The sequence below is a fragment of the Callithrix jacchus genome, chromosome 12 (assembly GCF_049354715.1).
Source record: "Callithrix jacchus isolate 240 chromosome 12, calJac240_pri, whole genome shotgun sequence".
Taxonomy (NCBI): domain Eukaryota; kingdom Metazoa; phylum Chordata; class Mammalia; order Primates; family Cebidae; genus Callithrix; species Callithrix jacchus.
This window is the reverse complement of record NC_133513.1, coordinates 49001603-49027060: the sequence shown is the minus strand read 5'-3', so window position 1 is coordinate 49027060 and position 25458 is coordinate 49001603. Positions and strand designations below refer to the sequence as shown.

General features: G+C 35.4%; 1 long non-coding RNA gene across 1 annotated transcript in view; it reads right to left on the bottom strand.

Moving 5' to 3' along the window:
* Positions 1–25458, bottom strand: part of LOC118146284 (uncharacterized) — a 164281-nt gene that overhangs the window by 39252 nt on the left and 99571 nt on the right. The window contains exons 5-8 of the long non-coding RNA XR_004731906.3: positions 18294–18573; positions 16890–17070; positions 11390–11433; positions 10600–10676 (exon numbers count right to left, since the gene is read on the bottom strand). This is a non-coding gene — a long non-coding RNA (uncharacterized LOC118146284). The remainder of the gene's footprint in view (positions 1–10599; positions 10677–11389; positions 11434–16889; positions 17071–18293; positions 18574–25458) is intronic.

Here is a 25458-nt window from a genome sequence, read left to right as displayed (position 1 = left end):
TACAGTAGCAGAACAGAGACAGCTTAACTAATTAATAATTCATTTGAAAAGGAGAACAATGGGAAACACAGATTACAGATTGTTGAAAAGAACAGTGAATGATATGGGGAAACTTTTTGTTTAGATGTTGTTTTGCTTTTTGATTTTCTAAGATTTGGGTTTAAGAGTACATGTGAGTTCTTTATTTATGTTGGGTTCAGGAGTATATGTGGAGATTTTTTTAAATAGGTAAAGTAGTGTCATGAGGGTTTGTTGTACAAATCATTTTGTCACCCAGGTACTAAGCCTAGTACCCCCACTGGTAATTTTGTTTAAGATCCTCTCCTTCCTCAGGTAAGCCCTAGTGTCTGTTGTGTCTATGAGGTCCCATCATTTAGCTCCCACTTTAAAGTGAGAACATTTGGTTTTCTCTTCCTGCATTAGTTTGCTAAGGACAATGGCCTCCAGCTCCATCCATATTACTAAAAAAGGACATGATCTCATGTGTTTTTATGCCTGGAGAGTATTCCATGGTGTGTATATACCACATTTTCATTATCTATTCTATCATTGATGAGCATTTATGTTGATTCCCTATCTTTGCTATTGTGAATAGTGTTGCAGTGAACATGTGTATGCATGTGTTTTTATGACAGAACAATTTATATTTCTGTGGGTATACACCCAGTAATGGGATTGCTGAGTCAAATGATAGTTCTGCTTTTAGCTCTTTGGGGAATTGCCACACTGTCTTCCACAATCATTGAACTAATCTATACTTCCACCAACAGTGTATAAGCATTCTCTTTTCTCATCGGCCTTTTCAGTATGTTATATTTTGACTTTTTAGTAATAGACATACTGAATGGTGTGAAATGGTATTTCATTGTGGTTTTGATTTGCATTTCTCTAATGATTAGTGTTACTGACCTTTTTTTTCATATGCTTGTTGGCCACATGTATGATTTCTTTTGAAAACTGGCTATTCATGTCTTTTGCCTACTTTGTAATGAAGTTGTTGTGTGTGTGTACATTTGTTTGTGTTCCTTATAGAAGCTAGATATTAGACTTTTGTCAGACACATAGTTTGCAAATATTTTCTCCTATTCTGTAGGTTTTTGTTTACTCTGACAATAATTTCTTTTGCTAAGTAGCAGCTCTTTAGTTTAATTAGATCCCATTTGTCAATTTTTGCTTCTGTTGCAATTGCTTTTGGTATCTTCATCATGAAATCTTTGCCAATTTCTATATTCAGAATGGTATTGCCTTGGTTGTCTTCCAGGGTTCTTACAGTTTTGGGTTTTACTTTTACATCTTTAATCCATATTGAATTGATTTTTGTATATTGTGTAAGGATGAAGTGCAGTTTCAATCTTCTGCATTTGGCTAGCCAGTTATCTCAGCACCGTTTATTGAATAGGGAGTCTTTTCCCCATTGCTTGTTTGGGGAATCTTTGATTCCCCAAAGATCAGACAGTTGCATGTGTGTGGTCTTATTTCTGAACTCTCTATTCAGTTCCATTGGTCTATGTGTTTGTTTTTTTTCACCAGTACCATGCTGTTTGGGTTACTGTAACACTGTAGTGTAGTATTAAGTCAGGTAGCATGGTGACTCCTGCTTTATTATTATTATTATTATTATTTGCTTAGCATTGCTTTAAGTATTCAGGCTCTTTTATTGGTTCCATATACATTTTAAAATATTTTTTTCTAGTTTTATGAAGAATGTCATTGGCAGTTTGATAGGAATAGCACTGATTCTATAAATTGCTTTGGGCAGTATGGCCATTTTAACAATGCTGAGTCTTCCTATCCATGAGCATAGGATATTTTTCATGTGTTTGTGTCATTTCTGGTTTCTTTGGGCAATATTTTGTGATTAGTATTTTAGAGATAGCTCATCTCTCTGGTTAAATGTATTCCTAGGTAATTTTTTTCTTTCTGTGGCAATTGTGAATGAGATTACCTTCCTAATTTGGCTGTTGGCTTGAATGCTGTGGTATATGGGAATGTTAGTGGTATTTGTACATTGAGTTTGTATTCTAAAAGTTTGCTGAAGTTGTGCATGAGCTTAAAGAGCTTTTAGGCTGAGATTATGGGGTTTTCTAGATATAGAATCATGCCATCTGCAAAAAGGGAAAGTTTTACTTCCTCTCTTCCAATTTGAATGCCCTTTATTTATTTCTCTTGCCTGATTGCTCTGGCCAGGACTTCCAATATGAGGTCGAGTAAGGTAGGTGAGAGAGGGCATCCTTATCTTTTGTGGGTTTTCAATGGGAATGCCCTCAGTTTTTGACTATTCAGTATGATGTTGGCTGTGGATTTGTCATAGATGGCTCTTATTATTTTGAGGGATTTTTTTTCAATTGACACTTTTAACATGAAGAGATGTGAAATTATATTGAAAGCCTTTTCTGCATCTATTGAGATAATCATGTGGTTTTTGTCTTTAGTTCTGTTTATGTGATGAATTGCATTTATCAATTTGCATATGTTGGACCAACCTTGCATTCCAGGAATAAAGCTGACTTGGTCGTGGTGGATAAGCTTTTTGATATGCTGCTGGATTCAGTTTGCTAGTATTTTGTTGAGGATTTTTCATCAATGTTCATTAAGAATATTGGCCTAAAGTTTTCTTTTTTGTTGTTATGTCTCTGCCAGATTTTGTTATCAGGATGAGGCTGGCCTTAAAGAATGAGTGAGAAATAAGTAACTACTCCTCAATTTTTTGGAATATTTTCAGTAGGAACGATACTAGCTCTTCTTTGGACATGAGTTAGAAATCAACTACAAATCCATCTGGTCCAGAACTTTTTTTTTTTTTTAGGTTAATAGGCTATTTATTACTGATTCAATTTCAAAGCTTGTTATTGATCTGTATAGGAATTCAATTTTTTTCTGTTTCAGTCTTGGGATGGTATATGTGTCCAGGAATTATCTATGTCTTCTAGATTTCCTAGTTTTTACACCGAGGGGTGTTCATCATAGTCACTGATGGTTATTTTTGTTTCTGTGGGGTCAGTGGTACCATACTCTGTTATTTCAAATTGTATTTGTATCTTCTTTCTAGGCTTCTTTATTAGTCTAACTAGTGTTCTTTTTTCTTTTTTATTTTTTTCAAAAAAGCAAACTCCTAATTCGTTGATCTGTTGAATGCTTTTCATCTCTTAATCTCTGAATGTAAATTAAATTATGATTTTGCTTATTTCTTGTGTTTTGCCAGCTTTGGGGTTGGTTTACTCTTATTTCTGGAGTTATTTTTGTTTTGATGTTACTTTGTTATCTTGATATCATTTTAACTTTTTAGTATGTGTGTTTCCTTTCCCTCTTAATAGTCCCTTAGCTGTGTTCCAGAGATTCTGATACGTTGTATTTTTGCTTTCATTAGTTTCAAGAACTTCTTGATTTCTGCCTTAATTTCATTGTTTACTCAAAAGTTATTTAGAAGCAAGTTTAATTTCCATGTAATTGTATGTTTTGGAGCAATTTTTAGCTGATAATTCTATTTTTATTGCATTGTTGTCCAAGAGAGTGGATGGTATGATTTTGGTTCTTTTGCATTTGCTGGGGATTATGTTATGTTTGATTGTGCAGTCGATTTTAGAGTATGTGGCAATAAGAAGAATGTATATGCTGTTGTTTTTGTGTGGGGAGTTCTGTAGTTGTTTATGAGGTCCTTTTGGTCCAATATGAGTTCAGGTCCTGAATACATTTGTTAATTTCCTGCCTTAATCATCTAATACTGTCAGTAGGGTGTTGAAGCCTCTCACTATTATTATGTGGGAGTCTATCTAAGTCTCTTTGAAAGTCTCTAAGAAATTGCTTTATGATTCTGGGTGCCCCTAGGTTGGGTGAATATATGTTTAGGATAGCTAGGTCTTCTTGTTAAACTGAACCCTTTACTATTATAGTTTATCCTTCTTTGTCTTTTTTGATCTTTGTTGGTATAAAGACTTGGATTCTTTTTCCTCTTACACATTATTCTTTATGACTATGTCTTCAACTTCTAAAATACTCTTTCAGGTCTATCATCTTTCTCAGTCACATCTAAAGTGTCATGCCTGGCTGTGCCATCCTTACAGTTTGCCCAGTTTTTTTGTATCGCTTCTTTTTTGAAGTTCATCAAACAGTCAGAAGCTTGTTAGACAAGGCTTATTGTTTCTTTGACACTGAAATTCTTTCAAAATCTCAATAGGCTACTTATCTATTTGTTCCCCATTAAGTTTATGTACCATTAATCATACTTACTATTCTTTTCAAGAAAGAATTCCCAACTTTGCTTAATATTTCTGATTACTTGCCTCTATGCCTCCCTGTTTCACTGCATGTTTTAAAACTTTTCTAAATTGGAAGTTGTTTAGCTTAGACATTCCATACTCTTATTTTAATCTCTCAGAAGTATACAAATTCAGAAAGCAATGAAAAAAATTAATAATTGTCAATGATTACACACACACACACTCACACACACACTCCTTGAAAATTACAGATGGAGTTGGTGAGATGGTAGCAGAAGTATTAAATATTCACATTTCAAGTTTACAATTAAAAATACCAAAGTTAAATAAAAAGAATGCATCAATGCTAGTATTTGCAAAGGTTTTCAGTGACCTGGATGCCAAAATGAGGAAAATTTGGTGGATGCAGAAAGGATGTGACATGGTTGAAAGAAGATAAAAATGGTTAAACAGAAGCTTAATTTTAAAAATAAATAGGCAGACATCACAGAGACTTCACTGTCTGCTTAGCAATACAAGAATGTGTTAAGACAGGAATGAATATACTTGAAGTCCATCTTTATAAGAAAGAAAAAATATTTTGAATAAATTATAGATCCAGAGAGATAGCATTCCATTATGACGGTGGAAATGACTTCCTAGAAGATAAATAAACAGGAAAATTTTCTGTTTTGTTTTGTTTTTTAAAAGAAAGACCATGATACATTGGTGGACAATTTCTCTGGAGTGGTTATCTCAAACAATATGTATGGAAAGACAGTTTTATTTCTATGAAACATGTTTGCACTGAATAGGTGTTTTTATAAAATATTTAAAAATTACTAAATATATAAAAAGGGATTTAAAATATAACCTAATTTTATTATTTACTCAAAAGACATAAAATCACTATCATATTTCTATAATCACTTTCCACATTCTTATTCCTACCTTCTGTCCTGATTTTCTTGTGAGCCAGTAAGTTTTTGGACTGGAACTATTTTGTACCATACACTATTATAGAAAAATATTAAGGTTTGGTAATATTTATTTCCCCCAAAGTCAGGTTTATAGCATGTGGCTGCATTCTCTTTCATTTGTGCAGGGTAAAGTTGCATAGTACCAAAATGTTCTATATTGATTCTCCTACAAAATGCAGAAAGATTATAACCTAGGGATGTTGTAAATTAGCTGTCATTAAAGCAGTCCCAAAGTTGGTAAATAAGTATTAGTATTAAAGGAGAAGTTACACTACATACTTTGGAAACATTAAAGAGTAATAAGACAATACAACAGAAAACCTTAAGCATATGCTTCATCAACTTAGATGGAAAGAGACATTTTATAAAAACCAAAGCTAGCACAACTCATCAATAATGAAATAAAACCTGAATTATTCTATAATTATTAAGGAAATTAAATTTGTAGTAGAAACATCCAAAAAGAGAAATCTCCTTGCCTATCGAACAAAACAAACTCTATAAAATCTCATCCAGGAAATAGAAGACAAAATACTTCCCAACTCATTTATGAACCTATTACTGCTTTGATATCAAAACAACATAGGACAAGAAATAACTCAATTTCAGATATATGTTTTTAAAACACAAATAGAGATGGTTCTGGGAATGTAAGGCTGGGTCTATATTTGAAAACCAACCAATTTTACCTGTCATATTAACAGTCTAAAAATGAAAAAAAATAATCATAGTAACGTGCCAAAATTCAACATGTATTTATGATAAAACTGATAAATATCAAACTGGGAATGGAAGACAACTTGATCAACTTGAAAAACTGTTCATAAAAACAATCTACAGCTAGTGATGGCAGCAGCAGCCCATTTGGAGCTGCTGCCGCAGAGAAGTAGGTTGCTTTGGGGTAGGCAAGGCCTGGGTTACTACATGTTCCCTGGAGCCAGATGGAACCAGGAATAGGTGGAAGCCCTGTCCCCTTCCAAGTTGGTGGGGCAGAAGCTGGTGCTCCCAGGTGCAGCTGCAGCCACCCAGCGGTGGGTGTGTGCCCGTGGGTGTGCCCCTGCAGGCATGAAAGTGCCAGCTCCAGCTGCCTCGCTTCCCCCTGCTCCCAGTGCATGTTTGAATTTCAGAGCAAAGTGAGGCTGAGCCCAGGCACTGTCACAACCCAGCTGGGTGTGCACATGCTCCAGGCAGCACTGACATACCAGCACCCTGCCTCCTCAGCTCCCTCTGGACTTTAGGCACTGATAAATATGGGACGGAGCCCAAGGAAGGGCTGAGTGTAGCTCAGCATGGACCTGCAGGCTCCCCTTGACATAAACAGCCTGGGGACCATGGATGACATTGAGAGGCAGCAAGAGGCAGACAGGCTCTGGGCGGAACAGGGCATGTCCCTGGTGAAGCTCTACCTTCAAGCCAGGAACGACCTGAATCCTGGGTGCCAATTCCCAGTTCTGTGGAGCTAGAACCTAGGGTGCTTTTTTTCTGGGCCTACCCATGGCCACTCATGGGCCTGTACACTTCCTCCCTTTGCAGCCCATAGGAACCTGGACTCAGCCAGATTCGAGCAGATGGGAGGACCTGCCTGCAGAGAGGATCTACCCACTTTGTGTCTCCAGAGAGCTGTGCTGTCACTCAATAGAGCACCTCTTTGCCTTGCTCACCTTCCAGTTGTCTGCCTACCTAATTCTTCCTGGATGCTGGACAAGAACTTGGGACCCACCAAATCGTGAGACTGAAAGAGCTGTAACACAAATAGGGCTGAACATGCCTCTCTGCTTGCCACATTGAAGGCAACGAGAAAGAGAGAAGATAGAAAGGGGGACAAGCTGTAGCCCTTTGGGGAGCCCAGACTTAAGAGCTCCCCGAGCTGTGACATCCTCTTTGGGTCTCTTGCAGTTCCCGGCATCACCAAGCTTCCAGGTGGTCCCATGTTCCCTGGTGTCCACAGTGAAAACTGCTTGCAATACGTGTGGTTTATTTGCAGACTCACAGGGAGCCACACCCATGTCAGCACCTGGAGCTTCCTGCCCCACTGCAGCCGGTGTACCTCGCTGTGCATGAAGGCTGGACCCTGTGCCCACTCACTCACACACCCCTTGCTGCTCCATGCCTGGCTCACCCTTGGCAGTTATTGGATCAGGGCCAGTTGTGTCAGCCTAGTACAGCTTGCCAGGCTGAGTGGGCGGAACAAGCCCAGCAGGCTCAAGCAAAACTTGGGCAAAAGCACCACTGGTCACGGAGGTTTCTGGCTGCTGAAGCAGCACCCCAAGGATCTTTTGACACTAGTATTATAGTTAATGGTGAAAGATTGACTGTTTTCCCCCTGAGATAGGGAACAAAGCAAGGATGTCACTCTATTTAACTTTGTACAGGAAAGTTTATCCAGTGGATTAAAGAAAGAAAAATAACTACAAAATATATAGATCAGAAAAAAAGAAATAAAATTACATTTATTTGCAGATGGCATGATTACCTATTGAGAAATTATCCAGGAATCCCTAAATTCCTTGAACTAATGAGTGGGTTTAGGAATGCGAAGACAACACATGAAAATCAATTATGCGGCCGGGCGCGGTGGCTCAAGCCTGTAATCCCAGCACTTTGGGAGGCCGAGGCGGGTGGATCACGAGAGATCGAGACCATCCTGGTCAACATGGTGAAACCCCGTCTCTACTAAAAATACAAAAAATTAGCTGTGCACGGTGGCGTGTGCCTGTAATCCCAGCTACTCAGGAGGCTGAGGCAGGAGAATTGCCTGAACCCAGGAGGCAGAGGTTGTGGTGAGCCGAGATCGTGCCATTGCACTACAGCCTGGGTAACAAGAGCGAAACTCCGTCTCAAAAAAGGAAAGAAAAGAAAAGAAAATCAATTATACTTCTATATATTAGCAACTTAGGTGCCCACGAACAGAAGAATAAATAAGTAAAATGTGGTATATATACAAGGGAGTACTATTCAGCCATAAAACAGAGTGAGATCCTGTCATTTGCAGCTACATGGATGAAACTGGCAGTCTTTATGTTAAACGAAATAAGCCAGGTACAGAAAGACAAACTTTGCATGTTCTCACTTATTTGTGGGAGCTAAAAATTAAAATAGTTGAACTCATTGAGATAGAGAATGAAGGAAGATTACCAGAGGCTGGAAAGGAGTGTGGGGTGGGTAGTGGTGATGGTTAGTGTGTACAAAAATATTGAAAGAATGAATAAGGCCTAGTATTTGCTAGCACAACAGGGTGGCAATAGTTAAAAATAGTTTAATTGTACATTTAAAAATAACTAAAACAGTATAATTGGATTGTTTGTAATATAAAGAATAAATGCTTGAGATAAAGGATACCCCATTTACCCTCATTATGCATTGCAGGCCTGTATCAAAATATCTCATGTAAGCCAAAAATGCATATACTTACTATTTATGATATGCACAGGAGTTAGAAATTTTAGAAAAGATTGCATACTGTATGATTTCACTTGTATGACATTTTCAGGTAGACAAAATACATTGCAAACATATCAGTGATTGCTAAGGGTTGGGGGAGGTTGTGACTACAAAATGTTCTCATAACAGATTTTGTGGGTGATGGAAGATTGTTATGCTAATTGTGGTGGTGGATGGTGGTAATCTATAACTGTACTAAAAATTATAGGAATCCTATCACCCCACAAATCTGAAAAAAGGAAAGTAAAGTCAGTCAGAGTGTACTTTAGTACACTTCAGAACTATTGTATAGTTGGATTATGTGAGTCACTATCTTAACATTATTAAATATAGTTCAATACAGAGACCCTTTTTGGAATTCTAGAAGGGATGTTAGTATACACAATTGTGAGGTTTTATAGTTTTTTAGAGACAAAGAAGATCTTTAGGCAAATATCTGCTATTTAATATCAAAAGATTGGGCAGTTGCAAGATTGGTACTGCCCTGCACAGTAATTAAAAGGCCTTAAATTTTTGTGTTAGATAAGGCTCATAAGTGTCACATAGATAATTTGTAATTCAATCCACATCATTGATTCATGCTTTGCCTGAAGGCATCTCATCTGGGGGAGAAAGTCTTAATTCTTCAGAGAGACTCTCATGTTGGGGATTTAAGGTTTTGACTGGTAAATAGATTCTTGGTCAGGTTGGCCTTTGGCTTCCTTGTACCACATCATATATTTCTCTTACATAATAAATGCTGACCTTTTTGACAGTTTACAATTGAGCTCATCTAGAAGCATCTTATTAAAAAGGATCAGAATTTAATACAGCAGGATTTCACTTCCAAATTACATACTGCCTGATTGTTAAAAGGTCCCAAATGTTAGCCAGAGTGATTTTGAAATTGAAAAGTCTATGCCAGCTTAAAAATACAATGCATTCAACATTTTTAAAACCCTTATTTTAGAACATTTCATTTTAAAAGTTCTGACCATTTATAATTTCAAGGTAATACAAATTCCTATTATTTTAAAGAAACATTACCATATTATTGTGGTAAGATTAACGTGTGTTCATTATCCAGTCATTCAAACACAACAGAAAACTTCAAAGGAAAAACAGAAACCCATTCAAGCTACCAGCATATGCATTCAGATAGGATACCAAACTATAGAGAATAGTCCTCATAGAAGACTAAAATTCAGTTTTGGGTGATCTTAACACACACATTAACTGGCTGCTTGCATCAGATAGGGCTCCTCATAAAATCTGAAAAAATCAATAAAGATAAAAAAGATGAGCTACAACTCAACAACGTGAGGAATGGAATATCCAAACAGAACCTGCAACCATCACAAAGATAATAAAGAAATACTATATGTAAACTTACATTTTAATATTCAACAACTTAGAATTCCTTGAAAAAATATGATATCAAAAGTCACCCAAGATAATATAATGTGTGTAGTTCTATAACCATTAAAAATTGAATTTTTAATTAAAGACTTCCAAAAAAGAAAATATTTATGCCCAGGTGGTTTTAGTAGATCAATTTATCAAATATTTAGGAAAGAAAGTAACACAAATATCTACAATCTTTTCTAGAATATAGAAAACAGAAAACTTCCAATTCATCTTTTAAGGCTGGTGGTTCTCTAACAAAAAAAACAATCTCAGCATAAAAAACAAGCAAAGAAAATCACTCATGAATGTACATACACAAAACCTTAACAAAATTTTAGTAAATTGAATCCAACAATGTATAAAAACCAATAATACACCATAACTATATTAGGTTATTTATTCCTGGTATACAAGGCTGGTTCTATATTCAAGAATCAATCATGCAATCCACCATTACAACAGGTAAAAGTAGAAAAGTCACATGATGATATTAACTGAAGCAGAAAAGGCATTTCACAAAGTTGTGTACTCATATATGATTATTAATTTTCATTATGTTGGAATAGAGAGGAATTTAATGGTGAAAAACTGAATACCTTTCTTGAAAATCAGGAACGAGGCATGGTTATTTTCTCTCCCCACTCTTTTTGGCATAGTACTAGAAATTCAGGCACTACAATAAGACAGAAAAAAATAATAAAATGCATGGCAGGTTTGAAAGAAAGAAATGAAATGCTCTCTCTTGGCAGACAACATGATTTTCTATGTAGGAAACCCCGAGGAATCTACACAAGTAAAAACCAAATAGATTTATGTGAGCTAAATAAAGTCACAAGACATATAATCAACAAATATCGATCATATTTTTAGATACCAAAAATAAACAAGTGTAAACAGAAGTTAAACCCACAATACCATTTACAGTTTTTCCAAAAAAAAAAGATATATTAGATATGGGCCTAACATGGGATGTACAGATTCTGTATGATAAAAATAATAAAATGCTAGTGGAAGAAATTAAAGAACTACTTGAAGAGACATAATATGAATGCAATTTGGAAGACTCAACAGAGTAAAGTTGTCAATTTTCCTTAAATTGATTTATGAATTACACAAGTACAAAATCTCCATATTTACTGCATACACAGAAAACCTTGTCCTAAAATTTTTATAGAAAGGCAAAGCCAAAAAATTGCCAAAACAATTTTAATTTTAATAAATGGTGCTAAGCAAAAATGGATTGTAGATTTAAAGCATAAAACTATAAAACTTCTAAGAAAATAACATAGTAGAAAATATTTGGGAACAAGGACTTAGCAAGTAGTTCTTAGACTCAGCATCAAAAGCAAGAACCATAAGTGGAACAATTGATAAATTGGAACTTACCAAAATTAAAACCTTTTACGTTGAGAAAAAGATGAAAAGATAAGCTGCATGGTGAAAGAAATATTTTCAAGTCACATATCTGACAATAGATATAAAATATAAAGGACTCTTAAAACTCAACAGTGAAACAAGCAAAACAATCCAGGCAGAAAGTGAGTAAAATACATGCACAGATACTTTACTGAAGATTATGTGGCAAATAAAAATATGAGAGACATTTAATTTTCTTAGCAATTAAAGAAATGCAAATTAAAACCATTATAAAGTATTACTAAAACTCTATCAAAATCTCAAAAATAAAAAATAGCAAAACATCAAAAACTGGTGAGGATTTGGAGCAAGCCGGTCACTCATTTATTGCTTTGGGAAATATAAAAAAAGGACAGTCACTCTGGGAAACAGACGGTCAGTTTCTTTTGAAACTAAAAATAGACTTACCATACAACCTGGAAATTGCATTCTTGGGCATTTGTTGCAGAGAAATGACAAGTCATTTTCACCCAGGGCCTTGTAAACAAATATTCTTAGTAGCTTAATTTATAATACCTGTAAATAGAAAACTACCCAAATGTCCTTCAGTGGATAAATGGTTAAGCAATGATACATTCATACATACCGTGAAACACTACTCAGTAATAAAAAGGAATGAGCTAAGAACTTGCATAAACACACCTAAGAACTTCCATAAACCTAAAGGAAATTATGCTTAGAGAATAAAAGAAGCCAGTCTTAAAAACATGCATATTGCATAGCTCCATTTTTGTAATATTTGTGCAATACAATAACATTATTATAGAGAAGAAAAACTGATCAGTGGCTGCCAAATGATAGGGGTGAGCTGGAAGGGGATAGATATGTCTACAAATGGGTAAGACAAGAGAACCTTGTGCCAACGTACAGGTAAGTATCTTGATTTTCTTGGTGAGACATGAGGTTGTGCATACGATAAACTGTACACACTCCCAAGCAAAGGGGTGCCTGTGTACTGGTAAAATCTGAATGAGTACTATGGATGACACTAATAATAGCTTACTGGTGTTGATACTGTACAATTGTATAGTTGTAGAAAGTATTAACTTTGGAAAAGACTGAATGAAGTTGACATGGGACTTCTCTATACATTTTCTGCAATGTCCTATGAATCAATAATTATTTCAAAACAAAAATTAAATATTACTTTTATGAGGATTACGTAAAATAATTCAAGAAAAACTAAAGAATTTTCCTATAGAAAGTGTCAGGTATTAAGTATTAGAATCTTAGTTTTTACTTAGCATAGTGTGCCTGATCTATCAATGGCCTCACTGTGCATTTATAGTGCTATAGTAATGGCAGACTACATGACATGAAATGTTCCTGACCCTAGTAATTCTCATTCAACATCAATTTAACATATGTGGTAGACACTAAAATAATCTGTTAGGTCTGTATGCACCAGGTTCGCCCACTAGGAGACTGGTAGCCAAGAGCACACTACAGCCTGGCCTCTGGAAGGTCCCTTTATCCAGACATGCTGTTTCACTTTGCTCTTTAACCTAGGCAACTTGAAATCTCAAAAGTATCTGTAGCATAGTTTTAAGGTTCAGAGTTATATTGAGGAAGACTTGGTTTGAATCCATGTGACCTTCCTGTACATTCGTTTATATCCTGCTCTACATACCTGTACAACGTCCTGTGACTCTATAATTATTTCAAAATGAAATTCTAATACAAAAACAAAGGCACATTTTCCTGAATAAAGTATCTTATGTGATAATGTTAAGAGTTTTAATCAGACAAAGCTAGATTCTAATACGGAGCAGAGGGTAGGAAAGCTGCTACTCAGATCTCAATCTAGTTATTCAATCTTTCTAAAACTCAGTTCTATAATTTCTAAAATAAAAATAGTTATATTTACCCAAGAGGGTTGATATCTCAATTAAATGAAAAAAAAATGGATGTACAACATTTACAGGATACCTGTGATGTATGCAATGAATGCTATAATTGCTTAATTTGCTATAATTTATGTTATACACTAACTTGGCTCTGAGGACCCTTGTATCTAACCTAATGCAGAGATCAATAAATTTGTCTGCAAAGGGCCAGACAGTAAATAGTTTAGGCTTTGTGAGCCATACAGTCTCTGCAGCAACTACTCAATTCTGCTGTTGTAGTGCAAAAGCAGTAATAGATAATAGTGAGTGAGTGAGCATGTCTGCTGTTCCAATAAAACTTTTCATTGTGGACATTTAGCTTGCCAACCTTACATAAACAGGCACTGAACAATAGAATGGTGGGGCATTGGGAAGAAGGTGGGACAAGGCTGTGGGTGAAGTTGGGACAAGGCTGTGGGTGAAAGTATAAAGTAAAAATAATTCTTTATCATCCATAACTTACTGCACAAAACACGCACTGGTAAAACGTAGAAGTTGCAAAAGTGGCTGGGATAGATAGTGGAAGACCTTAGGTGCTATGCTAAATTCAGAATTTGTCCTGCAATGAGTGATGAGGTTCCATTGAAAGGGTTTTGAGGTTGCTGAGCCCTAATCTAAAAAGATGGTTAAGGAGATCTTCAGAACACGAACATATCCTCTTTAGGTTCTGCTTCTATTGTAGGATGACATTTGAATAAAAGAGGGAAGAAAATCATTAGGTTATCTACAAAACAAACAGTGATTGCCAAATATCTGGGGTAGAACTTTTCTTAGTGTGATTATGGGATAGCAGGCTAATCTGCTTAAAAGGAACAAGTGAAGGAGTTTTGAGACTGTTACAAATAGTGTGGTGTGGTCAGTAATGAGATCAACAAGTATCAATTCGGAGGACCTCATAAGCTATGAAAAGGTCTTTGTGTTTTTTCCTAAGTGTGGTTGGATACTCAAAATATTCAGCAAGGAAGTGATCTGCTCAGATATATAGGTTTTAAAAATCACATTGGCTACTGTGGGGCAAAATACAGAAAAAATAAGACTAGTAAGAAAGGTATTTTAATAAGCTAGGTGAGAGATAATCATAGAAAGGTAAGAAGTTATAAGAAAATAGATTCGTAATTTTTCACTGATGTGACTTTATAAAATAATTTATTAGAGTTGTGATTGGTTTCAGAAATACACTTGGATTCTCACATATGCTGAATACTTTTTTTAACTTGAAGTGTTATTTTCCCCTATTTGACAATTTCCATGGGCATTTCCATAGAAAACTTAATGTTATAATATTAGCACTTGATCTTGTCTTTACTTCATTGATTCCCTATCCCATACACACATTATCTTCTCATTACACCATTATTTTTCTACTCTCCCTTTCTCCCTCCCCCCTCTCTCTGCCTACACACACACACACACACACACACACACACACACTCGCATACACATCAAGTTCTATTTGCCATATGTTAAGTAGCTGGAGTTCTTGTGTCTCCACTAAATGTAGGCTCTCCTTTAAAAATTACCACTGGAAATTAGTATTATTAAAATAATAATTATACCTACATTTGGCTAATTTGAGGAGTAATTGCCCAATTTCAGCCACAATTAGTCACTTGGCTATATTTTTCAGGGACGATTTCATTATGATGAGAAACAAACAAACAAAAAACTGTGTGGTAGCTGCTCGTTTTATGATTTGCCTGCTAATGAGCCTGTCTTCTGAATATACATTCTTCACTTGAGTACTTCAACAAAGTACTCAGCATCCCCTAGGGAAGTTCTTGGACTAGTGCAATGCAAATAATTTCTCTGTGTTTGAAGATTTTTAGATGTTTTCTGAATAGCTATAGTTCATTTAAAAACAACTTCTTCAGGCTAACACCTTGTGGGTAGAAAAAGTAGTGAAGTTTTTTATTATGAAAATATCAAAATTGATTGTTTGTAATTAATCATCAGGTCTATGTCTCCACCTCAATAAAACAAATGATTACAGAATTCAGCAGTCGAAACGTAAAAGCATCTTTTATCACGTGACATTATATAGTACCTGACAATGTTGGGCTCCACCTGAGTTTCATGTTCTGAGAAAACAGAAAAAGTTAAAAACTACTATCCTTCGCCCAATTTTTTTGTGCTTAGAAACGAGCTAATCACTGCAAATGCATTTAGTGCATTTGTTTTTCACATAAAGTGATGTGTGTTTCTAAACCCAGATAATTAAGTAGGGAACAAAAACGTATTTTACTATTATGATAGAAACATTGGGGTTATAGACTTATATGAACTATTAAATCTGTGACAGACAATATTGAATGGTGAAATTTTAAAAACATCTACCACTAGAAATATTATTAGGGGTGTTTTCTGTAATGGCCAAAGTCAGACTGGGTGACAGTATTTTCATTCTTATGATATAAAACTTGTTTTTAATAGGTTGGAAAAGTAGGCAAAAATATTGGTCTCAGTATAAAAATTGTTAATGAATAAAGTGTATAATTTTTAATGTTTCTATAAAAACACGGTAAAGCATGAATGCTTAATAATGGAAAACATGGGATAAGTATATAATCCAATTTAGAATTGGCTAGTTAAAAATTGAAACTATCCTAAATATAAATAAATATATTAAGATACAATAAAAAGACAAATTTACCAGTGAGAAATATTTACAAATATCTCATAATTAATAGTATCAATGTTTTATATAAAATAAGTTCCTCTATCTGTAATGGCAGATAATCAATGGTCAAAAGAAAAAAAGAAAGAATATAATAACTGAGAATAATTTAAATAGCTAATTAATATATTGAGCATACTGAATGGAAATGTACATTTAAACAATGAGATATCTCCCCTGTTTTAAATTGCTATTCTGCATTCCTCTCCACAATTTGGAAGACTAGATTTCAACAAAGTCAAGAACAATTTTTAGTACATATTATAAGATTTTAAAATTCTTAATCTTTAATTCACTAAAACAATGCTAAAATTCCACTCTGAAAGAATAATCAAAGCTAGAGAAAGATTCTGTGTAAAATTAAATCTTAGTGTAATTCATAATAGAAAAAAATTGGAAACAAACGAAATGTCTAGCAAGGGGAGAAAGTGTCTAAATAAATTTTACAATGTTTATACACATACAATATGAAGCTTTAACGATTAGGTTGTTAATGAATAATTAATATGAAAAATACTTCAAAATGTAAATTTTGGTGAATTTATTATATGCTTTTGTTTTCTGCACTTCCAAAAACATATATCTATATGTGTATTAAAAGCTTAGCAACAAAAATTGAACTGTCACACAATAGAGTCCCCAAATCTTTAAGTTTTTATCCATTGCTGCTAGAAACTTAGGAATGGGAAGAAATGCTTATGTCACTTACAGGAGGGATACTCTGGCCCAGTGAAAATTGAAATTTTAAGATTGGCTATAACTGAATTATTATGTCCTAAAAGTAAGCAAGTTATGCTATAGAAAAAAAAATCAAGCAGGCCCAAGTCAAAATTTTCAGATTAAGTTTCTACATTCTGTTTTTACAAAACTTAATCCTAATTGCATTTACTAGATTGATCATATATCTCACCTTTTAGTCATGAAATGTTAAGAAACATAATATGCAGAATATTTTTCTTTGGTTTTGGTGGAAATGAGGAACTTGAGCTTGAATATGCCTCTGTAGGCTTTCTTTAAGCAGTTCTGATTAAATGCCGCATAATAGACAAGAGAGGACATAATTGTGCTTGTTAAATGCAGTCTCCATTTAACTGTCAAATAAGAGAGCAAAAAAAGGAAAAAAAATAACTATTGTCAGCCATGGAGATAATTTCAGACAATCACAATAATCTGCATTACAATATTCTCTCCTATGAAAAAGACGGCCATAACACCATTACGAACAGCAGTTCAATGATAACCACTCAGATTTGATGCCTTAAATGTGAACATCTGTTTCTATCATTAAAGCTATCAGAGTGCTGTTAATTACTTGTCTTCATCTATTTTTAGTATCTGTAAATACATATTCAAAATCTAGAAAAGTAATTACCATTATTTAAACAACTGATAGTAACATCTGACGATACTATGGGTATCATACCTGCATACAAGTGGCTGCTTCATTCTTGAGGGATTATGTACATACCTAATATATAAAATCTGTTTCTTATTTAACATTCCCCTATTTCTAATATTCATTGTTGATTATATATACTTTATGTGTGTAAATACACATTTGTAAACACAAACTGAGACACACACACACAGGTAAACATACAGAGAGAAAGGGAGAGAGAGATAATGAAATATATATATGGTAAAAGACAAGTACATATTTGAGTATGTATCAATTGAAAGTTACTATAATTTAACTCATTAAAAAATTCATCCAATTAAAAAACGTAGAGCCTAGAACCCTTTAATATATACCCATTTTTCTTTATATATATAAAGTAATATATTAACAGGGATAATATAAAATCAGATGTTTTAAGTATTGTAGGCAGTGTCCATAAGTTTCTGGTGTGTTTTAAGTCTATGCAAATGTTATATATCATATACTATGGTTGGAACAGAATGCTTTCCATTATAGCTGAAAACAACATTAGATATAAGATTCTCCAATATTTCTACATTACTGGCTGTTAACCTGAGCTTGCCTAGGGAAAAAAGGGGAGAGAGAAATGAATAGCTCAGAAAGAATATTATAATACAAAGAAAAATGGGAAAGAATGTCAGAAAGAATATTAGAACAATGATTCTCAACATTTAGAACTTGGTCATTTTCCCTTGCTAAGAATTTTTAGCAACTTAGCTCTCAAAAACTAACAGTTGCTCTGTCCTTTCGATATTCAGAATTATGTGGTGAGGTAAAAGGCTATGGTCTCCTTAAAGTATTATGCAGGAGTAACATGACTGAGATGAGCCATCTGTATAGGAGAAACAAGCGGTCTGAAAAAATAACCCAAGAGGTTTTCACTATATGACTTACCTGGATTTGACAGGATAAATACTATTCTTTCCATGTAAATGATGTCTACATCTAACAAGATGCTATAGGATCATGGAGCATTGACACCACCTCAATAAAACTTAAATTCACAGCTGCTCTTCTTGAGGATGAGTCAAAGAGTCACTGCTATCAGACTTCCAAGTTGCCATGGAATTCCTTCTACATTCTTTGCTGTTCTTCTGAAATCTGGATCCAATTGCTCATATGAAGATAGCAGTAAATTCAGTCTTTATGGCTCAGTATCATTAATCTTCCCACTCTGGATTGCACATAATTTGAAATGTATTTTTAAATGAGTCAAAAATATAAACTTTAAAATTACTTATAAAATAAGTAATTACTTATAAAATAAAATTCTTATTAAATTACTTATAAAATAAAATACTTGTGTTTACTCAAGTTCTATACTTTCTAAGTATATTACATACTCAGAAAGAACCATGACAGATAAATCAAGCATGGCAAGTTATTCCTTCAAATGTAACAATCAGGCAGGGAAGAGTGAGCATATACAACTTCCCAGGGAAGATAGGGTTAACAGAGAGCCCATGGGTATGCTTAAGAAAAAGTCCTCTGCATAGAAACCATGAGGCTCTTTTTGATACTCTATATATCGGAGTTAGAGGTGAAGAAATAAGAGAAAAAACGTATAACCCCTTATAATATGGGGTGAGAGACACCGAGCAAAATAAATTAGCAAGTCTACAGGCCAATAGAAGGGAGAAATGGAAAAGACTGTACTTAATTTATCTAATGAAAGACAAGAAAAGCAGCATAGAAAATGTAAGATATTATGGAACACATGATAAACTATTAGATTTTTTAACCAAATTCATCAATGATTACATCTGATGTAGATAAACTAAATACTACAATTAAGAACAAGTATACCGGCCAGGTGTCGTAGCTCACGCCTGTAATCCCAGCCCTTTGGGAGGCCGAGGTGGGTGGATCATAAGTTCGTAGACCAGCCTGACCAATATGGTAAAATCACGTCTCTACTAAAAATACAAAAATTAGCCAGGCATGGTGGCGCACACCTGTAATCCCAGGTACTCAAGAGGCTGAGGCAAGAGAATTGCTTGAACTCAGGAGGCAGAGGTTACAGTGAGCTGAAATCATACCATTGCACTCCAGCCTGGGCAACAGAGGGAGACTCCATCTCAAAAAAAAAAGAATATACTCAGACTGGAGGCTGTGGGGGGGCGGGGTGCGTGCGCGTGTGTGTAAAATAAATTTATGTGTTCCCAAGTAGATATACATTAAATATAAGGTAATAGATTGGTCGAAAATAAGGCAATAGAAAACATTTTTTCATGAAAACGCAGCCCAAAGTAAAATCAGTTGTATTAAGCCATTCTCCTATGGCCATAAAGAAATGGCTGAGACTGGGTGATTTATAAAGAAAAGAGGCTTAATTGGCTCATGGTTCTGCAGGCAGTACAGAAAGCAGCAGCTTCTGCTTCTGGGGAGGCCTCAGGAAGATTCCAATAATGGTGGAAGGCCAAGCAGGAGCACACACTTCACATGGCCAGAGCAGGAGGAAGAAAGAGAGAAGGGAGAGGTGCTACACACTTTTAAATGACCAGATCTCACTAGAACTCACCATCCCCAGAACAGCACCAACAGAGGGGTGCTAAACCATTCATGAGAAGGGACCCCCATGATCCAATCACCTACCACCTGGCCCCACCTCCAGCAGTGGGGATTACAATTAAGATATGAGATTCGGTGGGAACACAAATCCAAACCATATCACTGGTATAGGCATCCTCCAGATTATTGTGCTTTCTTTACTGTACTTCACGGATGCTACATTTTAAAACTTTTATTATATTATGTCATATTTTTTTACTAATTGAAGGTTTGTAGTAACCATGAGTCCAGCAAGTCTATTGGTGGTGTTTTTCCAACAGCGTTTACTAACTGCATGTCTCTGTGTCACATTTTGGCAATTACCACAATATTTCAAGTCCTTTCATTATTTTACGTCTGTTATGGTGATCTCTGATCAGTGATCTTTGATGTCACCTATTGGAATTGTTCTGGGGCACCATGACTATATAAGATGGTAAACTTAATTGATAATGTTGTATGTGTTCTGACTGCTCCACCCACCAGCTGCTCCACATCATTCTCTCCCCAACGTCCCCCTTAGGCTTCCCTATTCCCTGACACACAACAATATTGAAATTAGGCCAGTTAACAGCCCTACAATGGGCTCTACCTGTCAAAGTAAAAGGAAGAGTTGCACTTCTCTCACTTTATATCAAAAGCTAGAAATGATAAAGCTTAGTGAGGGAGGCATGTTGAAAGGCAAGATAAGCCCAAAGCCAGGCCTCTTCTGCCAAACAAGTACCCAAGCATGAATACAAAGGAAAAGTTCTTAAAGGAAATTAAAAGTGCTACTCCAGAACCCATCAACGTTGTATGAAAAGAAAACAAAACAGCCTTATTGCTATATGGAGAAAGTTTCAGTTGTCTGGATAGAACATCAAACCAGGCACAATATTTCCTTAAGCCAGAACCTAATCCAGAGCAAGGCTTTAACTTTCTTCAGTTTTATGAAGGTTTAGAGAGCTGAGAAAGTGGCAGAAGAAAAGTTTGAAGCTAACAGGCAGAGGTTGGTTCAGGAGGTTTAAGTAAAGAAGCTGTCGCCATCATGTTAAAGTGTAAGGTACAGCAGGAAGTGCCATTGTAGAAATTGTAGCAAGCTATCCAGAAGATCTTGGTAAAGTAATTGAGGGAGGTGGCTACACCAAACAACAGATTTTCAATGTAGATGAAACAGCCTTCTGTTGGAAGGAATTCTCGTCTTGGACTTGCATAGCTAAAGAGGAAAAGTCAATGCCTGACTTCAAAACACCAAGGCTTAACCTGACTCTTGTTAGGGGCTAAGGCAGTAAGTGACTTTACATCTAAACCAATGCTCATTTACCATAAAACTTTGGGGCTTTTAAGAATTATGTGAAATCTACTTTGCCTGTGCTCTAAAAATAGAATAACAGAGTCTGGATGACAACTTGTTTGTTTGTAGCATGGTTTACTGAATATTTAAAGTCCACTGCTGAGATCTACAGCTCAGAAAAAAAGATTCCTTTTGAAGTATTACTGCTGGTTGACAATGCACCTGGTCTTCCAAGAGCTCTGATGGAGATGTACAAGAAAGTTATTGTTTCCACGCCTGCTTGCATCCATTCTGCAGCTTATGAATCAAGGGGCAATTTGAACTGTCCAATCTTAGTATTTAAGAAATACATTTCATAAGGCTATAGCTACTATATATAGGGGTTCCTCTTGTGGCTCTGGGTAAAGCAAATTAAAAATCTTCTGGAAATGACTTACTATTTTTGATGATATTAAAAACATGTACAGTTCATGGGAAAAGGTCAAAATGTCAACATTAACACAAATTTGGAAGAAATTGATTCCAGCTTTCATGGATGACTTTGAGAGGTTCAAGGCTTCAATGGAGGAAGTAATTGCAGATGTGGTGGAAATAGCAAGAGAACTATAAGTGGAGCCTGAACATGTGACTGAATTGCTACAATCTCATAATAAAACTCAAATGGATGAGTTTTCTTATGAATAAGCAAAGAAAGTGGTTTCTTGAGAAGGAATCTACTCCTAACAAAGATGCTGTGAACATCATCAAAATCATAGCAAAAGATTTAGAGTAATACATATACTTAGATAAAGCAGCAGCAGAGTTTGAGAGGATTGATTCCAATTTTGTAACAAAATTTACTGTGGGCAAAATGCTATCAAAGAGCCTCATGTGCTGCAGAGAAATCTTTTATGAAAAGAAGAGTCAACTGATGTGGCAATTCTTCATTTTTGTTTTAATTTAAGAAATTGCTGCAGCCACAACCACCTTCAGCAACTACTATCGTAATCAGTCAGCAGCCATCAACATCTTAAAGCAAGACTGTCCACCAGCAACATATATTATTACTCTCCTAAGGCTCAGATGGTTATTAGCATTTTTAGCAATGAAATAATTTTAAAAATATTGTTTTAGACATAATGCTATTGCACACTGAATATTCTATATTATACTTTAATCATTACTTTTATATACATTGGGAAATAAAAAAAAATGTGTGACTTGCTTTAGTGCAACAATCACTTTATTACAGTGGTCTAGAACTGACCTGACAATAATCTCAGAGGTATGTCTGCATGGCATGCAAGACATTACAAGAGGTTAAGAGGAACATTTCAGAATGGTAAAATAAATGGTCAATACATAAGAAATTTATAACAATGTTGAATTTGTTTGCACCCAATAAATTCCAACAGGATAACTAATGAATTAAATAGTGAAATACATAATCTAATTATGATGGAAGACTTACTGTATGTCTCTTAAAAACTGACAAAACAAGCAACAAAAAATATAGTAAGGATGTTTTGGATTTGAAGAAGACAATTGACAAAATTGACCTAAAGGACAAGTGTAGAACGATTAGAGCCATTCATGGCTGTGCAACCTGTGTGGTCACATGGAGCTCCATACTTAGAAGGACAGTATACTTGTTTTAATGCTCTAGCACCACTGTGTTGAAATTCTTAGTTTTTGAGCCAGTGGATCCACGTTTTAATTTTTTGCTGGGCCCAGAACTCATATAGCCAGTCCTGCCAAAAATTATAAAAAGCACATTATAATTATTTTTTATTTCAGTAGATTTTGAGGGAACAGGTGGTGTTTGATTACACGAATAAGTTATTTAGCAGTGATTTCTGAGATTTAGGTGCACCCATAACCCAAGCAGTGTACACAATACCCAATGTGTAGTCTTTTATCTCTCATCCCCTTCCCACCCTTTCTCCCATGTCCCCCAAATCCATTATATCATTCTTATGCCTTTGCATCCTCGTAGCTTTGCTCCCACTTATGAGTGAGAATATATGATGTTGACTTTCCATTCTTGAATTACTTCACTTAGAAAAATAGTCTCTGATTCCATCCAGGTTGCTGTGAATGCCATTATTTTTTCCTTTTTATGGCTGAGTAGTACTCCATGGTATATGTATGTACCACATTTTTTTTAATCCACTCATCAATTGATGGGCATTTGGGCTGGTTCCATAGTTTTGCAATTGCAAATTGTGTTGCTATAAACATGTATGTGCAAGTATCTTCTTTGTATAATGACTTATTATTCTCTGGGTAGACACCTAGTAGTGGGATTGCTGGATCAAATGGAGATTCCTTAGTTCTTTAAGGAATCTTCACACTGTTTTCCATAGTGGTTGTCCTAGTTTACATTCCTGCTAGTAGTGTAAAAGTGTTCCCTTTTCACTGCATCCATGCCACCATCCATTATTTTTTGATTTTTGATTACGGCCATTCTTGCAGATGTAAAGTGGTATTGCATTGTGGTTTTGATTTGCATCTCCCTGATAATTAGTGATGTTGAACATTTTTCCATATGCTATGCTTGTTGGCCATGTTGGCCATTTGTGTACCTTCTTTTGAGAATTGTCTAGTCATGTCAGTAGCTCACTTTTTTTTTTTTGAGATGAGGTCTTGCTCTTTCACCCAGGCTGGAGTGCAGTGGTGTGATCTTGGCTCATTGCAACCTTAGCCTCCCGGGTTCAAGTGATTCTCCTGCCTCAGCCTCCTGAGTAGCTAGAATTACAGGCACTCATTACCATGCCTGGGTAATTTTTGTGCTTTTTGTAGAGATGAGTTTTCGTTATGTTGGCCAGGCTGGTCCTGAACACATGGCCTCAAATGGTACCCCCCCCTTGGCCTTCCAAAGTGCTGGAATTGCAGGCATGAATCACTGCGCCCTGCCCTTAGCCCACTGTTTGATGTGATTCTTTTCTTGCTTATTTGTTTAAATTCCTTGGAGATTATGGATATTAGTCCTTTGTTGGATGCATAGATTGTGAAGATTTTCCCCCATTTTGTGGATTGTCTGTTAATTCTGCTGATTATTTCATATACACAGAAACTTTTTAGTTTAATTAAGTCCCTTCTATTTATCTTTTTTTCTTGCATTTGCTTTTGGGTTTTTGGTCATTACGTCTTTGCCTAAGCCAATGTCTAGAAGGATTTTTTCAATATAATCTTTGAGAATTTTTATGGTTTAAGTCTTTAATTTTAGTCTTTAAATTTAAGTCTTTGATCCATCTTGAGTTAATTTTTGTATAAGTTAAGAGACGAAGATCCAGTTTCATTCTTCTAAATGTGGCTAGCTCATTATCCGAGGACCATTTGTTGAATAGGGTGCCCTTTCCTAACTTTATGTTTTTGTTTGCTTTGTAGATCAGTTGACTGTAAGCACTTTGCTTCAATTGGTCTATGTGCCTCTTTTTATACCAGTATCATGCTGTTTTGGTGACTATGGCCTTATACTATAGTTTAAAGTCAGATAATGTGATATGCCTTCAGATTTATTCCTTTTGCTTAGTCTTGTTTTGGCTATGTGCGTTCTTTTTTTGGTTCCATATGAATTTTAGGATTGCTTTTCCTAGTTCTGTGAAGAATGATGGTGGTATTTTGATGGGAATTGCATTGATTTTATAGATTGAAAAAGCACATTATTTTCAAGCACATTTAACTATATGTGTACTTATTTTCTGCTGTCTCACTTGTCTGTTTCCTTAGTTCAGTGAAGTTCAGATTTATTAGCATTTGAATTGATACAGGTGGAGAATCTTAGCCTCTATCCCTAGATAATCCAATTTGTCTGAATTTTGTGCCCAAGAATCTGCATTTTTAGTAGGCTGGGATTTAAAGAGCATTACTGAATTTCCTGATTAGGGCATTCTTTCTTAAGAAACAAAATATGTAAGCCAGAATAGGACTGAATTGCAAAATAAATTTTTAGACATGTAGCAGGATATACTGCCCAAAACTTGACTCTCAGAATTTAACATGATGAGTATAATGGCTTTTAAGGAGTAAAATGAGAACACTCGAATTTGCTCTCTACCGCTTCCCTTCCCCCAGGGTAGAAATGGGAAATGGGTGTTTGTGTGTCTCAGATCTAGGACATATCCACAATGAGATTTTGTTATCAAAGACAAGAGATGAAGGGGTCATTTTATATTTGCCATATTGAGGAGAGCATGTTAAGGTGTTAAAGACAAAATAAGAAAGAAAAACTGAGAAGTTTTAAATCTGTGATTA